The sequence below is a fragment of the Eutrigla gurnardus genome (assembly GCF_963514095.1).
Source record: "Eutrigla gurnardus genome assembly, chromosome: 15".
Taxonomy (NCBI): Eukaryota; Metazoa; Chordata; class Actinopteri; order Perciformes; family Triglidae; genus Eutrigla; species Eutrigla gurnardus.
The window spans coordinates 22497038-22522715 of NC_139938.1; the positions used below are offsets into that span (position 1 = coordinate 22497038).

Here is a 25678-nt window from a genome sequence, read left to right on the forward strand (position 1 = left end):
TACCTTCCTTTCTCCATCCAGACAAGGCCACTGTACACTCGGATAAATCTCAACATCCCCATCTTCACAATTTTCTTTGATGATCATGACACCACACCAGATTTCAGGCTGAGCAGAGAGTCCCTGGCGGTGCTGCTGGACCTTCTCCACCAGGAGAGACGGCATGGATGGGGTGCCACCATTGAAACCTTGGTCTTCCTCTTCTGGCTGGCGAGTGCGACATCGTACCGGGTGGTCTCACGGGTGTTCGGGATTCCTCGCTCCACTGTCCACCGCATCGTCCATCGGGTTACTGAGGAGGTGGTGGCCCTCCGCCACAGGGTCATCTACCTCCCCCAGACCGCCGACGACCTGGCGGCAGTAACCCAGGGGTTTGCAGAGCTGGCAAGACACCGAGCTTTCCGCAAAGCTGCGGGAGCAATCGACGGCTGCCATGTCAGGATGGTGCCACCAAGCGGCCCTGATGGTCACTGTTACAGGAACAGGAAACTGTTTCCATCAATCATCCTGCAGGCAGTTTGTGACCATCAGGGCCGCTTCCTCGACACGTACGTGGGCTGGCCGGGGTCGGTGCACGACTCCAGGGTCCTCAGGCACAGCCCACTGTACAGGCGTGGCACCTACCCTCCTCCAGGGTACTTCATCTTGGCAGATGGCGGGTACCCGTGCCTCCAACATCCACTCCCCCTCATCACTCCCTACAGGCGGCCGGTACAAGGTGTGGGAGCCCAGCGCTTTAATACCCATCATTCCAGGGCACGCTCCATCATAGAGCGTGCCTTTGGGATGATGAAGACGAGGTTTAGGTCCATCTTCCTCAAAGCGCTGGAGGTACACCACACCTTTGTGCCTCAGGTATGTCATTACACAACAGCATTATTGTTAAATGGTGAATACCAGTAAATTAATTTAAATTTAATTATAATTACATTTAATTAATCTTTTTTCTTCTTCTTTTCTACAGGTCATAACAGCTTGTGCCGTCCTGCACAACATCTGCCTGGGTGCCGGTGACATCATAGCCCCAGAGGATGACGTGCAGGACGACATGCCGGAGGATGAGGGGGAGAACGGGGAGAACGGGTTGGAGGCAGCCAGTGGTGCACCGTGGCGGGACCAGCTGTCTGCCGAGGTGTCTGCCCTGGAGGAGGGTGTCCTCGACCATGATTACCTCTAGAGGGCAAGTAAAATAATTGTGAAGCTGTTCCTATTTTAAATGTTTTGTACACATTTTGGTTTGTTTAAGTAATTAGTGGTGGGATGTTATGCAGTGGTATTATTAGTATTTTTTATTCTTGCCCCTCTTTTAAACATTTTCAGTGACATGGCAGCCGTCGATTGTGTCAGCCCTGCAAACCCCGTTGATGGACGATGCGGTGGACAGTGGAGCGAGGAATCCCACACCCCCAACCTACCAGATGTCCCGCTCGCCAGCCAGAAGAGGAAGACCAAGGTCTTTGTGGCATCCCATCCAGCAGCACCACCAGGGACTCCTGCTCAGCCAATAATTTTTACTGTATATATGTTCTGTCAATTTCTGATCTTTTGTAAATAGTTGCAAATGATATGCCCACTTGTAAATAATTTAAAATGTTATTTTGTATCATTATCCTGTCTTTGAAATAAATTATATTGTCACTGAAAAGTAGTTCAAAAGTTTACTTACGTTGTAAATAACAAATGGAACAGAAAATAGACCAAGGTTACAAGACTGTAATTTAGAACAATAGAATAATTTTATTAACAATTTAAATGAACAACAAAGAACTAATGAATTGAACAGAAAAAAAAAAAATTAACGCCTCTCCACCATCCTCTCTAACAAACCAAAAAGTCTCTCCATTCTCTCTCTGCTCTCTCTTTCTCTCCTTGCCTCAGCCTCCCTCTGCATTTGCATATCCTCCTTTATGAGCTCTAATAGCTCATCCTTTCCCCTTCTCCTCTTCCTGTTGCCTGTTGATGGCCCTGGCTGTCTTTCCTCATCCTCCTCGTCCTCGTCCTCCTGCTGCTCACCCACTGCAGCACCTGGCCCTGGTGTGTCCTCAGGGATGGAGGCGATTAGGACAGGCGGCGCAATGGACGGCCGCTGTCCTAACACCTCGTCCATGAGGACAAACCAGGGCCAGGTGGCAGCAGTGGAACTCCCACCAACTCCCTGCCCTGTCCCTGGGTCTTTGCAATCCTAAGGCAGAGGAATCACTTCACAATCACATCAACAACAGCAATGTGTGTTTATTGAAAGTGTCTTGAAAAAGGAGTGTTTCATGGACTCAAAAAGAGGTGCTCTTCGGAATGGGATTTATGTAGTGATAAAGAAACTGAAAATGAATGTCTGACTCCCTGATGAAGGCTTGATGCCAAAACACATTGAAAGACTGCGTTTTTAATGTTTATATGACCATGACATGAGGTGCCTTGGAGGTTTTTTCTACGTTCCTTCATCAAAGTATTTATTAGCTTGGGTAAAACAAATTTAGTTTCTATGTCATTATCCAAACCTGCACATACTTTGTATTTTTTTTTTAGGTTGTCCCACTTCTTTTTAGCCTGGTGGGGCTCCACCTTCCCCTCCAGGCCCATTTTCTGCAGGATTGTTCTAAACAAGACAGAAGCATTGACAAAAAGTAAACACACAAGATCACATAACAAATATGTAAAGATTCATCAGTGACATCAGACAGACAAAAAATTCCCACCCCCATCCTAAAACAACGTGATCCACATGTTTATATTTGTACTTTGATCTTTGTACAGGATTTGGGTTCATTTATTTAACTTTTATATACAAATATGTATAGAGAACAAATGGGCTATTTATTTATGCCTCAACAGTTACCTCCATCCAAGTGTGGCCGTATTTTTGGCCCCTGTAAACAGATGGTCGTTCTGACCACGCAGTTGAATAAGCACCTCAGTCTGCTCCTTGCTCCCTACAACACGACAACATGTAAAGCACATTTCCTGTTATGTCAACAGTTAAAATGATTGTACGATATACTAACTGTATCAGCTGTAATAATGATCATACGGTTAGCTCTGTATTCAATTCAAACGTTTACATTTTTACAGCCTAGAAATACAGCGGGGCTCACAACTCATCATTGGCTTTATTATGCTCAGCTGCGTTCAGCTTTGGGCGCAGGAGAGGAGCGGAATGTACTAAAAACTACATTTAGTAGTGGGAAATGTAATTTTTTTAGTCAAACGTCTTCTGCTCGGTCATACTTTCACCTAGAAACTCCATTTAAACTTTAAAATGGAGACACGAGTGGTGTGCTCTGATTGGTGGACAGGAATGTACTAAAAACTACATTTAGTAGTGGGAAATGTAGTTTTTTTAGTCAAACGTCGTCTGCTCGGGCATACTTTCACCTAGAAACTCCATTTAAACTTTAAAATGGAGACACGAGTGGTGTGCTCTGATTGGTGGACAGGAATGTACTAAAAACTACATTTAGTAGTGGGAAATGTAGTTTTTTTTGTCAAACGTCGTCTGCTCGGGCATACTTTCACCTAGAAACTCCGTTTAAACTTTAAAATGGAGACACGAGTGGTGTGCTCTGATTGGTGGACAGGAAGGAGCAGTCAGTGGGAAATGTAGTTTTTTTAGTCAAACGTCTTCTACTCAGTCACACTTTCACCTAGAAAGGTTGTGCCAGCCTCAGTGTCACTCAAGCTCTGGCATGTACTGGCAAATGTTTGACAATACATAGTACCTAGTAGTTCTCAGTACTTGAGTCTCAGTAGTACTCGGTAGTACTCGGTAGTACTTGAGTGACAGCTGAGTTCGGTGACATGTACTGGCAAACAGTTGAGTACGAAGTATTTGTAGTTGTATTTGCCTCTAAAACAACTCCGTCTCGTTTGAAATCTCGAAGAATCTCATCGTAATGTATAAACACTCCAGCAGTAGCCCCCGTGGCCCTTTCAAAATGTCCCGGCGGGGGAATTTTCTAGTTGGTGGAAATGCTTTAAAGCATTTCCAACCTATGTTATCCTAATCTTTATTATTATTATTTTTCTTATTGGTGGAAATGCTTTCAAGCATTTCCAACCTATGTTATCCTAATCTTTATTTTTCTTATTTTTCTTCTTCCGTACGTTTTTTGGTCGCCTCTAGCTTCTGCATACTTTCAGCTACAAAAACCATTCAGCTATCAAAATGTTCAGCTTTTTCAGCTCTTTCCGGGATATCTTCAACATTTTTTCAGCCTTTCATACTTTTTCATATATTCAGCCTTTTCCATATTTTTTTTTTCAATGCATTCCTATGGAGATCAGCCTAAAAACCTCTTTAACATGCTCCTCTTTGAAAAGCATGGCAGTCTGCATACTTCCACCTACAGACGTCATTCAAATTTTAAAACATTCACAAAACCTTCAGCTATTCAGCTATTACTTTTCATTGTGATATCTATTACAGTTTTTAAATTATCAGTGTTTAAATATGATGCTGTTTTCAGACTTTTTTTTAGTTTTCAATGGGTGTGTATTGCGCGGAACCTTCTGGGCTAGAGTGCGTGACATCATCAGTTAGAGTGTGAGGGCTTCTCAGAGTTTTTTCCTTTCCAAACTCCTCCCGGCCACGATCTTCACTCTACAGACGTGATATTTTCCAATTTTGTAGACAAACTTGTCCTGTCTCTCACAATGTGCTCAAAATCTCTGTGAGTTTTACAGAATTTGAACTAGCAACCTCTAAGCGCGGCCAAGTCTCTTTTTTTCCTCATCCGCTCTAATGTTAATTGAGAAGCAGATTTTCAAAGAAACCTGATATGAACAGCATTTTCTAACTCGCCCTAGCGTCCACATTTCTGACACTAGGAAAAAATAAAAGTCATCATTGTCTTCAGCCGAGTCTTGTGGCGCTAATGGTGCGAAAATTTTGGCGATAGGAGTTTCGGTGTGAGCGTGGCAAGCTTTTGTTCGGACCCAACGCAGAGGGGGAATTGAGCGATAGAGAGAAGCAGAGAGACGCTCCAAAGCAGTCATACACACGCAGCAAGGGCCGTTGCCATGGTGACAGCACTGTGGGGCACTGATCTTCATAACTGACAGCAGGTGTGCTCTGATTGGTGGACAAGAATGTACTAAAAACTACATTTAGTAGTGGGATATGTAGTTTTTTTAGTCAAACGTCTTCTTCTCGTCCATACTTTCACCTAGAAACTCCATTTAAACTTTAAAATGGAGACACGAGTGGTGTGCTCTGATTGGTGGACAGGAATGTACTAAAAACTACATTTAGTAGTGGGAAATGTAGTTTTTTTAGTCAAACGTCGTCTGCTCGGGCATACTTTCACCTAGAAACTCCATTTAAACTTTAAAATGGAGACACGAGTGGTGTGCTCTAATTGGTGGACAGGAATGTACTAAAAACTACATTTAGTAGTGGGAAATGTAGTTTTTTTTTTGTCAAACGTCGTCTGCTCGGGCATACCGGTACTTTTACCTAGAAACTCCGTTTAAACTTTAAAATGGAGACACGAGTGGTGTGCTCTGATTGGTGGACAGGAAGGAGCAGTCAGTGGGAAATGTAGTTTTTTTAGTCAAACGTCTTCTACTCAGTCATACTTTCACCTAGAAAGGTTGTGCCAGCCTCAGTGTCACTCAAGCTCTGGCATGTACTGGCAAATGTTTGACAATACATAGTACCTAGTAGTTCTCAGTACTTGAGTCTCAGTAGTACTCGGTAGTACTCGGTAGTACTTGAGTGACAGCTGAGTTCGGTGACATGTACTGGCAAACAGTTGAGTGCGAAGTATTTGTAGTTGTATTTGCCTCTAAAACAATTCCGTCTCGTTTGAAATCTCGAAGAATCTCATCGTAATGTATATACACTCCGGCAGTAGCCCCCGTGGCCCTTTCAAAATTTCCCGGCGGGGGAATTTTCTAGTTTTGATGTGTAGCCTACAATATAACCTAATAAACAAAGACAACAAAGTCCAAATCAAACAATTAATCAGCTATGAGGGGACAGCCTTTGAATACATGTTCACAGAACATGCACACACTGATAGACGCAATGTATAATACAGTCCGAGAGTATAGCTCCTAATAAGCAATCACATAATATTGACTCATATTCTAATATAGGGCTGGGATACATAACAGCAAGTCAGCAACAGACAGCAAAATTCAACACCACTCGTGCTTAATAGAATGGCAGCTATTACCGTATTACAAATGAGAGCCATTTAATGAATAAATTTGTCAGTTTACGGCATTTGGCCGCATCCTCCTCCAGCGCCTTTCTTTTTTTCTCTCTCTCCCTCTCGGTACCGCCTTTTCTTTTTTTTTACCCGGGGGGTTGGGGTCCATGGTTTACAGTACTAGTCGAAGCCTCGACTCTCCCTCTCTGCTCGGCGCTCGCTACACACACACCGCGACTGCAGCATCAGTGTCACACACACCCCTTCCTCCGCACGCTGTCTGTGTGGTTGATACGGACTGTTGGGGCGGGTGTTAATCAAAACAAACCAATCGCCTTGTCCTCCTCACATGCTACTGGCCTGAGTGGCCTCTGATTGGCCAGGCCTGCATCTCTGACTGATGGTGCGTGTCCACAGGCAGCGGTGTTTCCCCACGTCCCATTCATTAGGCTTGTTCGGCATGGTCTTGGCTTGACTTGACTTGACTTATCACGCCGACGAGAGCTGCAGGTGTCTGAGGGGGCGGGCTCTAAAAGAGACCGTAGCCAAACGCCGTCAAGTCGGACAACAAAGTCAACGTGACTATAGTGCTCAAGCGATAGAACACAGCAGCAAACCAAAGAGGATATGTTTATATATATATATATATATATATATATATATATATATATATATATATATATATATATATATGTATATATATATATTACACACACACACACACATACATAAATACATACACACACACACACACACGCAAGGCAACATGTGGAAGGCATTATTTTTGAAAGTGCACAGAACTTTAGATCAAGCCATGAGATCAATGCGACCAAAATAAAAAGTATCATTTCACCACAAGGTGGCCGCCGAGCGCGGACCTGAACACACGTCATTGAACTTTTAACCAATGAGAACCATTCCACTGTAGCGGAGGTGTGGACAAGCCAGTTGCAGCCGTCGTAGACCGCGCTGCCAAGCGCTGCAAGAAGCGGCTCTTAAAAACTTGTTCCCGCGATGTTTTGGGTCACGTGATATGGTCGCGACCCTGTGACGTCTTTGCAGTCGGATGCTAAGTCGGACACAATTCTAGCCATCATGCATCGCTTTCAACCCACAATACATCACGTTAGGTAGCGCGCTGCAGGCGGCTACATCAAGTCGAATTTGCCTATTGTCTATGTGAAAAGCTGTGCAATGCATTCTGGTAGCGTCGTGGCCAATGTCGAGAGACGGCGCGCGAGTTGGCCGCTCCTCAAAGTTGAAGTCGAATCTACTTTATGCTAATCAGAGGCGCCGGGCTCGACTCGCCGCCTCGGGAACGCTCGCGAACGCTCGCAAAAATGTGTTGTTTAAAGGAGAGCGTCTGTCAATCATCCTCTAGTGGCAGCCCGCCAAGCGTGCAATACTGGGAAGCGGCGCGTCCACACGCGTTTAAAATCGCCCCTGTGGACACGCACCTTGAAGGTACGTGTCCTCTGATTAGCATAAAGTAGATTCGACTTCAACTTTAGGCAAATGAGGAGCGGCCAACTCGCGCGCCGTCTCTCGACATTCGCCGCTACGCTACCAGAATGCATTGCACAGCTTTTCACATAGACAATGAATGGGACGTGGGGAAACACCGCTGCCTGTGGACACGCACCATTAGAAACAAAAAAGTCAGATAGCCGCGGCGCCGGCTGACCGGCAGACTTAAAAAAAAAAAAAGAGAGAGAGAGAGACGCAGGCCAGCAGGCCAATCATAGGCCGGCGCTTCGGGAAACCTCCCGGTTCTCCCGATGGCCAGTCCGGGCCTGCCAGGTTGGTTGCTCCGGTGATCCCACAAAAGAGCGGCTCTGTGCAGCGGGGGGGCGTGGCTTCACCGCCCTGTGGTGTGACGTCACCTTGTCAGTGGGCCCCGCCCCGGCTTACCGGAGCAGTAAGATAAACGTGTGTCTGTTTTTTTATCCCCCTTTTTTTTTTAAATACAAATTATTTTAAAATCCTGACCTGACCCACAAGAGTTGTCCCTTCTTGTTTTCATCTCGTATTTGGGAGGAAACGCTGACATTTAAAGCTTCACTTAGAGAAGTGTGTTTCCTCTTCAGGAACACAGATACACACTTTAACACGTGGACACGGCCTCTCAACCACGGTCTGATCTGCTGGCCACTTATATTTTGTTGCAATGAAAGGCATGTAAACCATAAATGTATGGCATCCTAGCCTTATGTTAACTTCTGAAACACTTTGGAATTTGTTTAGTTGTTCTTCTCTCTTTTAATATCCAGTATAAACGGGAGAATGATCGAACATGTTATTTAACCCTAAATTAAATATTTGTATACAATATAGCACGACAAACACATTTTAATTGGCTCTGTCACCAATTTGATATCTCAAACATAGAATCACTATTCCTGTCAACATGACCAAGTTGCATTCGTCGCATTCTTTAATCTCCAAAAAGTTATGTCATGAGCCCTGAATTCCTTCTGTTGCATAAATGGTGTGCACAGATACAAGCAACGCGAGGACAGATGGATGGATAAGTACTGCTCTACCTTCTGTCTTCTCTTCCTTTCTTCATGGCCTGTCGATTTATCCACCATATATGGTTCTCGAAAGTTGCGTCGTTATCACACTGGTGTTTTGTAAAGCTTTGGTGTATTGCTAGATTAAAGATGAAATGATTCTCGGTATGCCGGAAGGCTGCTTCCAGTCGCCTGCCTTCATATCTGTCATATCAACATTTATCGTTGTTGTGGATTAATATATGAATTCACCAAAAAAAAGTTGCTGTCTCAACTATTTTGTTATCAAACAATCAGAAAAAAGCTTGTAGTCTGTCAGGGCGTACGTGCACCAGCAATGTAAACCTGCATCTAGCTTTCCTGGTGGTTTTCAATTTGTGTCAATTTAAGTTCAACTAATTGCTCTTCATGCATGCATGCTTTTGTGCTGCTCACTGTGGTGTGGTTTCTAATATGACAATAACCCAGCGTTTAATCTTCTATATGCTCTAATCCGGCACCGTACTCTCTTTTTCACCTGGAGTACCAAGCATACACACCGTCTCCATTTACACAGTTATAGCCTCTTCTTCCATTGCATATGTATGATCACTCTAACACACTAGGGTGGCTAAAATATCAAATTTTATTTTGCACGCCTTGACATTTAATCGAAGTGGATAATGCTGTGGGGACAGTGATAGCAGATATACATGCAGGACACAGGATATGCTCGATAGCCATCCTGAGCCCTGTCACAACCTGGCTCTTTGGGCCACGACAAGACGGGAGACACACTGAATTTAAGAAGGTTTAGCAAAGTATATTTATTTAACATAAAGCAACGCAATGTGCAACAAAGGAAAATAATGAACAAATGGGATGTGACCATCAGTCTATCAGTAGTGTAGGATGTGCATGTGTGTAAAATGTAATGGATGTGTGTTGTAAAGTGCATAAACTGAGCATAATGGAACTTAAGAAAACTGCGGCTGCCACATCACCCGTAGGACATCTGCTGGAGAGGAGAGAGAGACAGAATGAATGAATCATGGGTCGTTTTATAATCTCAGGAACACTGGGCCCAGGTGCCCATGATTGACCAAAACTCCTCCCACAAACCCAAGTCACATCAGGAGCCTGCTGCCTCAACAGCAGGGGTCATCACACCCTCCCCCTTAAGATGGAGTCCCGACAGGGATCACCACAAACCCAAAACCAACAACTACGCTACTACCTTACACACACCCCACTGCAACCAGGTACCTGAAAATGAAACCTTTTAATAGGGAGATGAGAATAGTAGGAAGGATAACAGACTACCATTTAACCCACAGGGGCACGAGAAAAAGCATCGGCCATTAAATTGTCCTTGCCCTTAATGTGTCTGACCTCTAAATTATGGCCCTGCAAGAACAAAGTCCATCGCATCAGACGGTGGTTTGGGCAGTGCAGTGAACTCAAAAAGGTCAAAGGGTTATGGTCAGTGAAAACAACTACTGGTTCCCCCCCAGTACCAACATAAACCTCAAAATGCTGAAGCGCCCAAATAAGGGCCAGCGCTTCCTTCTCTATAGTTGAGTAGTGCAACTGGTATGAGTTGAACTTTTTTGAGAAGTAACACAGGTTTATCAACTCCCCCCTCCTCCTGTAACAACACTGCCCCTGCGCCCACTTGACTGGCATCTGCCTGGATCTTAAACGGCTTATGCAAGCACGGTGCAGCCAGGACTGGAACTGAGCACAGGAGCGATTTCACATTTTCAAATGCACTTTGACAGTGAGGAGACCACACAAACTTCACCCTGCCCTTCAACAGGTCAGTCAGCGGTGCAACAACAGTTGAAAAGTTTTTACAAAAACTCCTATAATAGCCGACTAAACCCAGGAACCGCATCAATTCTTTCCTGCGTAACTGGAACGGGATACTGCACAACAGCTCTAACTTTAGCATCGACTGGACGCACCTGCCCCTGTCCGACCACCCGGCCAAGATACGTCACCGTCGCCCTGGCAAACTCACACTTTGCCAGATTGATTGTAAGTCGCGCCTCAGCCAAACGACTGAACAAGGCACGGACGCGCCCGACATGAGCATCCCACGTGTCACTGAAAACAACTACATCGTCCAGATAAACTGCGCAACCTTCAAGACCTGCAACAACCGTATTCATTAGACGCTGAAAAGTTGCGGGTGCGTTCCGTAGCCCAAAACTCATCACGGTATATTCATACAGTCCTGTAGGCGTTATAAATGCAGAAATCTCCCTAGCACGAGCAGATAGTGGAACTTGCCAATACCCCTTCAGCAAGTCGAACTTGCTCACAAATTGTGCTGCACCGACCTGGTCTATGCAGTCCTCCATTCGCGGCAACGGATAAGAATCTGACTTAGTGACCTTGTTTACCTTTCGATAGTCAGTACAGAACCTAGGAGACTTGTCCGACTTATCGACCAACAGACAGGGTGACGCCCAACTGGATGACGATGGAACTGCAATGTGATGGTCCAGCATATACTTGACCTCAGATTCCATTACTTTCTGTCTGTGTGGTGCACACCTATAGAAACGCTGTTTAATTGGTGTACTGTCTCCAACATCAATATCATGTTCTATCAAGTGTGTACGCGATGGTGTATCACTAAACAGGACTGGATACTCCCTGATTACCTCTTTCAGCTCACTGCTTTGAACTTCAGACAAGTGAACAAATAAACTCTCCAAGTTACACAACGTCTCTGAATTTTTTAGCCTACCACACATCACAGGATCATCAGGTGCTCGAACATCCCCCTCCATGCTCACCATACCCGGAGCCATCAAAGCTGAGGGCACAGAACCCACAGTGAGTACAGGACTGATATCTAAACTCTGCGCACTGGACCCAGGTGCAACAGTTTCGTCACTAGAATAATACGGCTTCAACAGGTTGACATGACAGAGGCGAGAAGACTTCCTACGCGTCGGAGTGGAAATGAAATAATTTTGCTCTGAAACTTGTCGCTCCACAGTGTACGGGCCTGAGAACTTTGCCTGAAATGGTGAACTTACAACCGGAGTGAGGGCCAAAACCTGATCCCCAGGAGTAAACTGGCGACGCTCTGCCCGACGGTCATACACAGTTTTCATTTTAGACTGAGCCACTTCCAGATTTTCACACGCTTTTTCAGCAGCTGTATACAAACGATGACGGAAACCGTTCACATAATCAATCAGATTCTTAGGTGGACTAGTATCACCCAAGCCATCCCGCAGGACTGCCAAGGGACCCCGCACTGTATGGCCAAAAACAAGGTCATTAGGACTAAACCTAGTGCTCTCCTGCACAACCTCTCGGGCTGACAACATTAACCAAGGTAGGCCTTCCTCCCAATCTCCCCCCATCTCCGTGCAAAAAGCACGAAACAGGGACTTTAATGTTAGGTGAAAAAGCTCCAACGCTCCCTGACTCTGGGCATGATACACAGACGCACGGTTGTGCTTCACCTTCAACTGCTTCAACACCTGTGAAAACAAGTGAGATGTAAAATTAGAGCCTTGGTCACTCTGAATCACACGTGGAATGCCGAAGATGGAAATAAACTCTGTTAACGCCTTGACTATTGATCTCGCAGAAATAGAACGCACAGGATATGCTGCAGGGTATCTTGTCACCTGACACATTACAGTTAGCAGGTAAGAGCAACCAGACTTTGAGGTTGGTAACGGCCCCACACAGTCTATAATCAAATGTTCAAATGGTTGACTGATTGCTGGAATGGGACAAAGAGGCGCTGGCTTGATTGAGTGACTGGGCTTACCTGTAAGTTGACATGTATGACACGATTTTATATAATTAGCAACGTCACACTTTAACTTTGGCCAAAAAAAATATCGCAAAACCCGGTCATAAGTTTTTCTCACACCCAAATGACCTGATTCATCATGTGCAGTCTCACCAACATAGTCACCCTCACAAGGCACCCATTTCCTCACAAGCAACTCATCCTGGAAAAAATAGCCACGAGCCACATTTCCCATTTCACTCTCCGGCAAAGCACTGGTCACCAAACTGGACAGAGACTGATCAACCTGCTGACTTTAACCCACTCCGCTCGAGGGATGGATGGGGGAAGATCAGGTAGAGGAATCACAACTTTCATCTCCTTTTGCTCTCCACTAACGACCAAGCCTGACGCATCCCTAGCACGCTGTGCGCGGGTCATGGCGCAGGCTGGAAAAGCAGCTGGATATTTCTGACCACACTCATCTGGCCCAACTGTTACCAACAGCTTAGATGTAACTACAGGAGACGGCGGCACACTAGCCCACACTGTGCTACCAGCCAGATCATTTCCCAGAATCAACTCCACTCCATCCACTGGCAATGCTGGACGCACACCAATGGCAACAACACCTTGCACCAGATCACAATCAAGCACCATGTTGTGCAGCGGTACAGGTGCCAATCCCATCTCCATACCTCGCATCAGAATAAAATCCCCCGTTTCTGTTGCAGGCGAAAAAGGCAATACTGCTCCCAAAATGAATGAATGCTTAGCGCCTGCATCTCTCAAAACTTTTATAGGCACACGCTCCTCACTACCCACCAGAGAAACGACAGCGTCAGCAATGAAAGGCTCAAAATCACCACCACTCTCTGGACCAACACATTCAGGACCTGGCCCCTGAGCACTGGAACAGGACAAGGCTGGAGCAGGAGCAGATGGATAAGATTTATGTTTATTCACACTCTGCAACACCGGACATTGATCCTTCCAGTGGCCCGCGCTCCGACAATAATGACATAAGCCCCCTCTGCCACCATCATCTCTCACCCGTGAGGCTTTAAATGTATGCGCGGGACCCGCTACTGAGGACTGAACACCGTAACCCGAGCTACCGTGGTTATTACTTCTACGTCTTAACTCACTGGCCGCGTACACTTCACCAAACCCACTCCTGTGCGTTAACACAAAATCGTCAGCCAGCTCAGCCGCTCTATGTACGGTGGTTGCTTTCTGCTCACTTACATGGGTTGCAATGCGCTGAGGAATTTAATTTTTAAATTGTTCCAGCACCATCAACTCACAAAGCCCCTCAAAACTCTCGACACTCGCAGCGGAACACCAGCGGTTAAAATGGCGTAGCAAATCACGAGCAAATTCAACATTTGTTTGTTCGTCACCTTTCCCCCAGTTCCTAAACCTTTGACAATAAGCCTCGGGGACCAACTCGTATGCTTTCAAGACAGCAGATTTGACCTTAACATAACTCCTACAATCACTCTCACTCAGCACTGAATACGCCTCCTGGGACCTACCCGTAAGGACGCACTGGAGCATCAAAGTCTTGTCTGCATCAGGCCAATTTTTTGCATCTGCAATCCGCTCAAATAAAGTGAAAAATGTATCCGGATCCCTGTCATTAAACCTAGGCATTAAGCGCAAATTAGCCCCAACATCAAACCTAACCTGCCCCGACTCAAAACAACTTTCCTCTGCCATGTTCTGTGAAAGCTTACCATCACGGATCAAACTCAGTTTATACTGCTGCAAGTCCAGTTTCATCTTTTCTGTTTGCTGCCGCTCCATTTCTACTTTTAACCGTACTTTCTCCTGCTCAAACTGTATCATCATCAGTTCCTTCTGCTGCGCAAAAGTCAGCCCTGCCACGGACACTGGTACGGACATTGGCACCGCTGCCACGTCCGACAAAAGCTCTCCCTTCTTCAAAACACCACTCTCCACTAAGGCGGACAAAATAATACTTTTAACCTCAGCCTTGCGTTTTTTATCTGCCACATTAATCCCTACGGTGGCCCTGAAGTGCAAAACGCAACCGCAAAAACAAAACACACACAAAAAAGAAAACACACACAAAAAAGAAAATGAGCCAAAAAAGAAAACAAACACAAAAAACAAAACAAACACAAAAAAGAAAGCAAACACAAAAAAGAAAATGAACACAAAAAAGAAAACGAACACAAAAAAGAAAACGAACACAAAAAAGAAAGCGAACACAAAAAAGAAAACAAACACAAAAAAGAAAACGAACACAAAAAAGAAAGCAAACACAAAAAAGCAAACACACACAAGAAAGGAAACACACACAAAAAAGAAATCCCAAAACGGAAGTGTTACCTTCGGCGGACATCGCTGATTGGACAAGGTAGGCTTGCCCCGGAAACTAAACTTGCTTTCCCGTCTACGCCGCCAGAAACGAACACAAGAAGAAGACGAACATGAACGACGAAATGGACAGCGAAACCGAACTCTCTATTATAAAGCAGTATTTTGATGCAGGACACCAATACGACGTGATAGTTGACATGTTGTCGACTATTCGCGGTCGTAAGATGAGTCTTCGAACGCTGAAGACCCGTTTGAAAGAAGCCGGCTTACTTAGACGCCGTAACTATTCCCCACTATCCGAGGTGAGGCGTGCAATTCTGAGCGAGCTTGATGGACCGGGGATACTGTTTGGATATCGGACTATGTGGCAAGTCCTACTACAAAAACATCGACTGCGTGTTAAACGTGACGTTGTTATGAGGTTGCTGAGACAATTGAATCAACAACAGACGGCTTTGAGGAGACGCAGGAGGTTTACACGGCGGACGTACCACTCCATGGGTCCAAACTATATATGGCATGTAGATGGGTACGACAAACTCAAACCATTTGGCCTGGCTCTCTCGGGATGCATAGATGGATTTTCACGAAGAATCATGTGGCTTGTTTGTGGACTGTCAAACAACAATCCATCTGTCATCGCTCACAACTACATCAACTGCGTACTGGTGTTGTTCCAATGAGATTACGAACTGACCTCGGAACCGAAAATGGAACAATGGCAGCAATACAGTGTAACCTCCGCCATGGGCATACGGACTACTATGCGGGCTTGTCCAGTCACAGTTACGGCTCATCAACAGGGAATCAGCGCATTGAGTCGTGATGGTCTTTTTTCAGAAGAGGAAGGTTGGTAAATCTCTGTTTGATAGATGAAAAGTACATTAGAAACTGTATAGTGATCGACTGTGTTTAACTGATTTTTACGCCTGTCTGTCATTGTATTATCCACATTAAATAACAATAACAGCTTTGCATTTGCTTCATTGCTCAGTTCAAATTGGTGTTCTTCAACTTTTTCATATGAATACAAAATGCATAGAAATGATTCTAGCCCCAAATTTAATTATATCAGTGGTTGAATGTTTTTGTGATAATCAGTTAATTCTCATTCTGATTTGTCTGTGATCTGTGTGAAGTAAGTAACTTCATGTCTAATGTATCTCCAGGTCTCAGTTTTGAATGGACCTGTTTGGAGACCTGAGAGACTCTGGATCTTTCAATGGCAGCCAGGAACACCACTGCTTACTGAGATTTTGCTTCAGTAAAGTTCTGCAGAAAGACCTGAATGAATGCGTGGACCTGTGGAACAAGCACCGGATTCGTCCTAGCAGACCAGCCGCATGTCCAGGAGGGATCCCAAATGAGCTATATCTCTTGCCCCACAGGTAGGTTTATATCAGCGGTTCTTAACCAGGGGGGCTGCACTTTTCATAGGGGGGGGTAGAACAAATAGGGTTTGAGCAATACCAGCGCAGTATTTAGCCCCTGTGGCAAGAGAAGCCGCCTCGACAGCTCGTAGTGGCAGCAAGAGAGGGAGAGAGAAAGAATCTGCGCTGATTTTATGTTGATGCTGGTGGGATTTTCTCCTCCTCTCTTCTACTGATCCCTCCTCTGTCCTCCTTATCTTTCTCCGCCATGCTCTCCTCTCTCTCCTCCCCATCCCTCGTCCCCTCTCCTCCATACTCTCCTACTCATCCCTCCTTCTCTCTCTCTCCTCTGCCTCTCCCCTCCTCCTTCTCTCAAGATAGATGGATATATTATCTATATATCTACCTACCTACCTATCTACCTGGAGTGGGTGGCGCCCAGAGGAGGGGGCCCCCTCCCAACTGCATTGAAACAGGCCTTTTTTTTTTTTTTTTTTTTTTTGGGGGGGGGGGGGGGTAAACCCCTGGTTTACATCATATACATTACAAAAAAATTAAGGAGTAAAGGTTGGTATAATCTTGTATTTAGAGGCTCTGTCTCTGCAATGACCAAGTCCTTCATACTACTTTTTATCTAATTTTTCAGATTTGGCGCGAGGGACTGTGGATTCTTTGTTGAAGATGCAGAGCTGGATGTTTTTCCTGAGGCAAGGCAAGAGATTGATTTTTACAGTGAAGACATGAAGGAATACCTACAACAGGCCGTGGAACAAAACGGACTACAACACCCACATGACTGGAGGACAGCCTCTGACCTTTACATCACTCTGAAGCAAATAGCTGGCCTGTAAATACTGACTCCTGGGTCCCACTGGTCCTTCTGGTTACGGGGCTTTCCACCATGTTGGTCTGCTCGTCTGTCAGTTATGGCCGTCCAGTTGATGGCACAGTTTAAAATTGTTAAAAAGGCATAAAAATCGCTCATCTCGCTTGATGCACCAAGTCTCAGTGTATTGAGTCCAAAACAGCCATAAAAAGCCATGATACATTTTTTCAGGAAAAAAAAAAGTCATACTATAAAAGTCCTAACATATGCTTCTATATCGCGTGTCAATCAAAATCTGAGTGTAGTGAGTCCAAAACAGTCATAAAAAGGCTTATTCATAGCAGGCAGGTGGTTGAGTGGTTAGAGTGCATGCCATTTACCCATGTCTGCATATATACAGCAGCCTCAGGTTCGAATCCCGGCTGGAGATCCTTTGATACATGTCACATCCCCCTCTCTCTCCCATGTTTCCTCTCTATCCACCGCTAAATACAAAGGTGTCTATGCAAGAAAATAATCTTAATAAAAAAAAGCCTTGATCATATTGTTAAAAAAAGGTCATGCTATAGCATGTCGAAAATTCACGAAAAAGTCAGTCAGAATATATTCATAAAAAAATATTTTAAATTGTTAAAGAGTCATAAAAATCACTCATATCGCTTGATGCACCAAGTCTCAGTGTAGTGAGTCCAAAACAGCCATAAAAAGCCATGATCAATTTTTTCAGGAAAAAAAAAAGTCATACTATAGCATGTCGAAAAAAAAGTGAAAAATCGACAAAATTCCTAAAATGTTGTAAAAATGATGTAAAAGTCCTAACATATGCTTCTATATCACGTGTCAATCAAAATCTGAGTGTAGTGAGTGCAAAATAGTTATAAAAAGGCTTAGTCATATCCCCCCCCCCCCCCCCCCCAAAAAAGTCATGCTATAGCACGTCGAAAATTCACAAAAAAGTCAGTCAGGATATATTCATAAAAACATATTTAAAATTGTTAAAAAGGCATAAAAATCGCTCATCTCGCTTGATGCACCAAGTCTCAGTGTATTGAGTCCAAAACAGCCATAAAAAGCCATGATAAATTTTTTCAGGAAAAAAAAAAGTCATACTATAGCATGTCGAAAAAAAAGTGAGTTTTAAAGTGGCAAATTTGCTAGTTTATTATGATGCTAACAACCTGCATTTATGCTAGCTAACTTCGCTTCCGAATGTCGCTTTTATCTTTCTAATTAATTCATCCCAACGTGTGACGCTTTGCTAAGGCCCTTAAGGTAATGGCTGTTGATGGTTATTGTTGGTTAATTTTATTTGGGCCAAATTGTCATCTTATTTGTGTTTATTGAGCAGGTAGTTTGCCTAAGCTAGCTAGCGGTAGCTTTCACTTGTTGTCATAGCAACGGTAAACATCCGGGTCAAGCTACGTGATTACTTCCTCTATGACCGCTAGCTTAGCCAAACCACCCGATCAACAAACACACACACCGTAAGATGACAATTTGGCCCATATAAAATTAACCAACAATAACCATCAAGAGCCATCACCCTAAGGACCTTAGCAAAGCATTGACACACGGGATGGATTAATTAGAAAGATAAAAGCTACAGTCATGGGAAGTTAGCTAGCATAAATGCCGGTTGTTAGCATCGTAATAAACTAGCAAATTTGCCACTTTAAAACTCGCAAATTTGCGAGTTTTTTCTCGTAAATTTGCGACTTTTTAAACTCGCAAATTTGCGAGTTTTTTCTCGTAAATTTGCGACTTTTTAAACTCGTAAATTTGCCACTTTAAAACTAGCTAATTTGCGACTTTTAATCTCAGAATATTGCCCACCTCTCTCGGCTCCGTTTTTTTTTTTCTTTCCCGACAGTGGCCCTAATACGCCGTCGTACTTCTATATCGCGTGTCAATCAAAATCTGAGTGTAGTGAGTGCAAAATAGTTATAAAAAGGCTTAGTCATATCCCCCCCCCCCCCCCCAAAAAAAGTCATACTATAGCACGTCGAAAATTCACGAAAAAGTCAGTCAGGATATATTCATAAAAACATATTTAAAATTGTTAAAAAGGCATAAAAATCGCTCATCTCGCTTGACGCGCCTAGTCTCAGTGTAGTGAGTCCAAAATAGCCATAAAAAGCCATGGTCAACTTTTTCAGGGAAAAAAAAAGTCATACGAAAAAAAAGTGAAAAATCGACAAAATTCATAAAATGTTGTAAAAATGATGTAAAAGTCCTAACATATGCTTCTATATCGCGTGTCAATCAAAATCTGAGTGTAGTGAGTCCAAAACAGTCATAAAAAGGCTTATTCATAGCAGGCAGGTGGTTGAGTGGTTAGAGTGCATGCCATTTACCCATGTCTGCATATATACAGCAGCCTCAGGTTCGAATCCCGGCTGGAGATCCTTTGATACATGTCACATCCCCCTCTCTCTCCCATGTTTCCTCTCTATCCACCGCTAAATACAAAGGTGTCTATGCAAGAAAATAATCTTTAAAAAAAAAAGCCTTGATCATATTGTTAAAAAAAGGCATGTCGAAAATTCACGAAAAAGTCAGTCAGAATATATTCATAAAAAAATATTTTAAATTGTTAAAGAGTCATAAAAATCGCTCATCTCGCTTGACGCGCCTAGTCTCAGTGTAGTGAGTCCAAAACAGCCATAAAAAGCCATGGTCAACTTTTTCAGGGAAAAAAAAAGTCATACTATAGCATGTCGAAAAAAAAGTGAAAAATCGACAAAATTCATAAAATGTTGTAAAAATGATGTAAAAGTCCTAACATATGCTTCTATATCGCGTGTCAATCAAAATCTGAGTGTAGTGAGTCCAAATCAGTCATAAAAAGGCTTATTCATAGCAGGCAGGTGGTTGAGTGGTTAGAGTGCATGCTATTTACCCATGTCTGCATATATGCAGCAGCCTCAGGTTCGAATCCCGGCTGGAGATCCTTTGATACATGTCACATCCCCCTCTCTCTCCAATGTGAAAAGTGCGGAGTTCAACAGCACCACCACGTCACGTCGTAACGGCATTCAGGCAGCTGCGATGACAACTGTCACTGATCTGGGTTCATTAACAGACTGTACTGTCCGTACGTCAACGTCACTCATGTGAGCCCGCTTTTAGTGTATGCTCGACACAGAGACAGCAGGCTACTAGTTTGTAAGCTACCTGGCTCTAGCAGTTCGCGTTAGCGGCTTATAGTCACTCACGTTAAGTTAACGTTAGTAAGCCGGTCAAAATTGATCATGGATACATTTGTTTTTAAACGTCGTCGGACGGAACAACAGATGGCGGTGGCGGGCGTGTTGGATAAAACTACGGACGCGCCGTGACACCTGCAGGGGAAGATGACCACTCGGGTCCCGGCTGTTAACGTAACTATTCACGTTTCGCTGTCTCTGTCTCTGTCTCTCACTGTGTGCGTGATTATAGCTGCGGGAGGGTGTTCAGCGCCGCCGCCAGGATTCAATTTCAATGTACGCACAGAAACGGCAAATACAACAACAAATGGAAAAATACTTTTTAAGACAAAATCTAATGTTTTCAGTATCAGTGAAACAGTAGTGTATATCATGGTGATAGGCCCCGGTGCAAATAGTTTTTTGTGCCCTCCATCCCCGACCTAAACACAAGCGCACGCTTGTGAGCACTCCACGCACGCACACACACGCTTGGACACGCACGCACAGTACGGTATGATAACTCTGCCGGCCCGGGGAGAGAGACATGCATCGGCTCGGCCCGCAGTGCTCAGCAGCAGAGAGGTGACGAGACTAGAGCCGAGCTGTATTGTGTAGTGGAGAGGGGCCAACACACGCTATGCGTAATTGCGCACACACGCGCGATCGTCCTCTCAAATGCGGCTGCATCCGGCCCGGTTCAGCAGCATCAATTTTTTTTTTCCACCTTCAAAAAAAGTCCTCCCAGTGCGTACTGGATTCCGGCTGGCAGCGCCACTGGGTGTTGTTATATATTCACATTGAAATTCTGACATAGATTTGAGCCCCACCGTCGTATGAGTTAGCCCCACCGTAGTTGAACCAGAAAAAATACTCTGGCGCCGCCACTGGCTGCGCGGAGGTGATCCTAATGTAAATGATTATTGATTTATGAATGAATTGATAGGTGGCTTATTTTTGGCATATTGATTTTTTTTTTGGGCCTGGCGGCAGGTCTCCTTGGCCTCATCTAGAATGCACCTGAAGTGAAATTAGTCATTGGAAACAGACAGTTACATTTTAATTAATTTTTTAAGATGTCATATTTGACTGTGCAGGAAATATCCAAAGGCATTTTATTCTGATATTCCACAGTGAAAATTTCAGCATTTTTCTGGAGAAGATACCTGAGGTCATCTAGAATGCACCTGAAGTGAAATTAGTGATTGGAAACAGACGGTTTAATTTTAAATAATTTTTTAAGAAAATGTAATATTTTACTGTACAGTATATATCCAAAGGCGTTTTATTGAAAAAATCCACAGCAAACATTTCTGTAAGTTTGTGAGAAGATACCTGAGGTCATCTTGAATGCACCTGAAGTGAAATTAGTGATTGGAAATAGGCCGTTTAATTTTAATGAGTTTTTAACGATCGGGGTCACATATTAATGTATAAGAATGCTACTCAAAAACTGGGCAACTTCTGCTCTGTTAGTCAAGTTGGATCTACCGCTCAGGGTTAACAACTGGTCTGAGTTAAAGAGTTGGTAAGTGCTCACCTCTGTGGAGCTGCTCTTCCCTGTCTGTATGCCTAAATGCCTACTGGGCTGAGTAAATAAGGTTCAAATGCCAGACTGGCGGTAACCTGATGGGTATAAGAAATATCCAAAGACGCGTTTTCTTCAAATATTCCAGTGAAACAGTCCGTCAATTTGTGAGAAGATACCTGAGGTCATCTAGAATGCACCTGAAGTGAAAGTAGTCATTGGAAACAGGCCGTTTAATTTTAATGAGTTTTTAACGATCGGTGTCACATATTACTGCAAAAGAAATATCCAAAGATGCCTTTTCTTCAAATATTCCAGTGAAACATTCCGTCTGTAGGAGGCAAGTTAGTCATAAAAAAAACAAAAAAACAAAAAAAAACACACACTTCACATGCAAAGCATGCTGGGAAGGAAATAAAAACGTTTTTCCCTCTTATTTTAGCTATCATACGGGAAAAAAGCTAATTTGGGCTGCTAAATAAACTACTCTCAATAAAGTAAGAATACTTTTACAACAACTGAAAAATATAAAGGGAAATGATTATTTTCTGCTTGCACCATGAATGAAGGTAATGTCGCAGGTCATGACTTAAGGAAATCAGGACCCATCTCAGCGAGGATTGGTCCATTGCATCTACGGTTTTAGCACTGCCTTGGGGTTTGCTCTGAAAAAACAGGGCCATTTCTGCTCTGTTAGTCAAGTTGGAACTACCGGTCGGGGTTAACAACTGGTCTGAGTTAAAGAGTTGGTAAGTGTTCACCTCCGTGGAGCTGTTTTCCCTGTTTGTAAGTCTAAAGGCCTACTGGGCTGAGAAGAGGGCGATAACTAGTGATGGGCAAAGGGAAGCTTCGAAACAGTTCGAAGCGATGTTTCAGTCTGTGTTGAAGCCTTGAAACGAATATGAAACCTGACTCTACAGTGACATCTAGTGGCCACTTCTGTGAACTACATGCTCTGGCCAAAGAAAACTCCTAATTATGTGCCACTATGAAATGAGCCGGTTTTAGGTTTCCTTAATTTAAGTAGAATACAGGTTGAATTAAAGAAACATTATTACAAATAAACAAATTACACATTGTTATATGCATTACAATAATCAAAGATTTGTATTCAGAAATAATATTTGTTCAGCTCTTTTTGAGCTGAGTGTTTCTTTTTTATGATAACACTTCCCCTGCTTTTGAAAAAATCCTTTCACAGGGTACACTTGTTGCAGGGACACTTAAACATTTCTTAGTCGGTTGGTACAAATTAGGGAAGACAGCACGTCGCTCTTGCCAGTCAAATGATCTGCCCGTCTTGGAATAACCGTTTCGAAACAGAGGCGTTCCTTCAATCACTGAACTACAGTCACGTGACATGCGCGTTTCAGAACCGCTTTTCGGCACAACGTTTCGAAACGTTTCGATCCGGGACTTCAGAGAAGCGCCGACACGCCCGTTTCGGAAGTCACATCACTAGCGATAACCTGATGGCAATCTTAACGCTAATCCACTTTATTTGTCTACTATTTACTATTTATTAATTCCGGACTAAAGGGAAAAACGGAAAAACACCTGATTGGCATTAAGACAGACACACTCTCCGGAGCTGATCAACCTGGGGAGCAATGATCAACAGCAATGGTTCCATCCTGTTCAGTTTCCGGTCAGAAGCGCCACGTGCTGGGGTCAGCTTGGCTGCCGCGAAGAGGTTATCTCTGTTGCTCTGGTGTTCATGTCAGGACGGAGCCGGGGTCAGCTAGGCTGCCGCGAAGAGATGGTCTCTGTTGCTTCTCTGTTGCTCTGCTGTTCAGGTCGCTGCAGTTATTTAACAGAAAAATTAAATGCCAACAGCACACGCACATTTTTCAAAATTTTTTTTTTTTGTGGAAGTTTTCCATTTTTTGACTTTTTTCATTTTGTATTTTCAGAACATTTCCCCCTTCCCCGTCCCTCCTGCACGCACCAGCAGGTGGGACGATGTGGGATGCAGAGTCACATCGCAAGGCGGGGGAGGGTGCTAGGTGTAGACACATCACCCCTCTTCATCTCTGATCGTTTTTTCATTTTTTATTTTTATTTTTTACCCTAACCCTAACCAGAGGAGGCAGGATCGGTCACTCATTATCCTCACTACTGCCTTAACCTGGTAGCCCTAATCCTAACCCTGACCTTTTGCCCTAATCCTAACCCTGACCTTTTACCCTAACCCTAACCTGAGGAGACAGGACCTGCTACTCATCGTCTTCACTATGGGCCTCAACTCAGGAATCAACCCTAACCTTGTAGCCCTAACCCCGACGGGAAAGCACAATTCGGACATCATTTTGAAGAAAACTAAAAGGGCGACAAGTTATAACAACGAGAACAAAAATGGGTTTAATAACCCTGCAGCCCTTACCTTAAAACCCCTAATCCGGGCCCTCCTTAATGCTAAATGCTAGCACTCATGCTAAGGCTAATGCTAAATGCTAACGCTAGCCCTAGCCCTAATCCTTCCTCTTACCAAATGAGAAAACTAACCATAACACTAGTGCTAAATGCTAGCACCGATGCTAATGCTAGACCTAATCCTTACCCTCACCGTAACACTGGTGGGAAGGCTAGCACTGATGCTAATGCTAATGTTTTCAAAACATAACCCTAAGCCCTGACCTTTAACCCCAGACCTAACCTTATTAACCAAATAATCCATCTCTTCATCTCTCTTTGCCTCTCTTTATATATAAAAAAAACACAAGGTCGAGGGGATATGAATAACAAGCGCCGGCCCGTGCCTTGCCGTGGTGCTCCATTCAACTGCGAAGTCGTTGGACGACGCGGGGAGCTCCATGTGTCCTTTCTCTATACCTAACCCTAACCCCCTAACCCTAACCCTCTTTAAGGACATTTCAACTTGTCTTCAACATTTTTTTGCCTTTCATATTCTTTTCAAATATTCAGATTTTTCATATTTGTTCAGCTATTTAGCTTATTTCATACGTTTGCCGATATTAAGCTTTCTTAATATTATTTTCAAATATTTCGCTTTTTTCATAATTTTGCACATATTCAGCTTTTTCATACAGTCAGTGGGATTTGTAGTTTTTCAAACATCTTCTGCTCAGGCATACTTTCACCTAGAAACTCCATTTAAACTTTAAAATGTAGACAAGTCTGTCTATCTCTCTCTGTCTCACTCAGTAGTGACAGCAGGTGCGCTCTGATTGGCGGACAGGAGCAGTCAGTGGGAGTTGTAGTTTTTCAAACAATACATAGTACCTAGTAGTTCTCAGTACTTGAGTCTCAGTACTGAGTACTTGAGTGACAGCTGAGCTTGGTGACAGGTTCAACATTTTGGCAAATGCTCACAGTGAAGCTGGTTCAATGATAGGATATACGGCCATTTTATCCTTCTCTCTCTCACAGACAGACAGACAGACAGACACACACACACACACACACACACACCTGACAGACAGACAGACAGACAGACAGACAGACAGACACACACACACACACACACACCTGACAGACAGAAGACAGACAGACAGACACACACACACACCTGACAGACAGACAGACAGACAGACAGACACATCACAGGACCAGCTGCGGTTGATTGCTCTGCTCTGATTGGTGGGCTCCATCTGGCCCTGGTTGCTTGGCTACCAAAGCCTGCCCCCAGCAAGCCTGACTGTGATTAACGTTTTACTGTTGCTCACATGTGATAACATCATTAGGGCAGTCTTCACACAACTCAACTGGGAACCGTAGGGTCGCCGGTTCGAGTCCCTGTATGGACCAAGAATGGAGAGGTGCCAGTTCACCTCCTGGGCTCTGCCGAGGTGCCGTTGAGCATCCAGCTTAATTATACTTTTGCATATATTCAGCTTTTTTAATATTCTCTTCAAATATTCAGCTTTTTCATACTTTTGCATATATTCAGCTTTTTTAATATTCTCTTCAAATATTTTTTTTCAGTGTTGCTTCAGCATTAAAGCATTTCCACGCATTTTCCACAGGAAATGCATTTTCTAGTCCTATAA

At 43.9% G+C, this 25678-nt stretch overlaps 1 long non-coding RNA gene across 1 annotated transcript; it reads left to right on the plus strand.

The window, feature by feature from the left end:
• The first annotated feature begins 3697 nt into the window (after window positions 1-3697).
• Window positions 3698-24935, plus strand: LOC311025489. Its single transcript, XR_014598390.1, has 3 exons — window positions 3698-3785; window positions 5599-5692; window positions 24890-24935. It is a non-coding gene; the product is annotated as an uncharacterized lncRNA (long non-coding RNA).
• The last annotated feature ends 743 nt before the right edge of the window (window positions 24936-25678 follow it).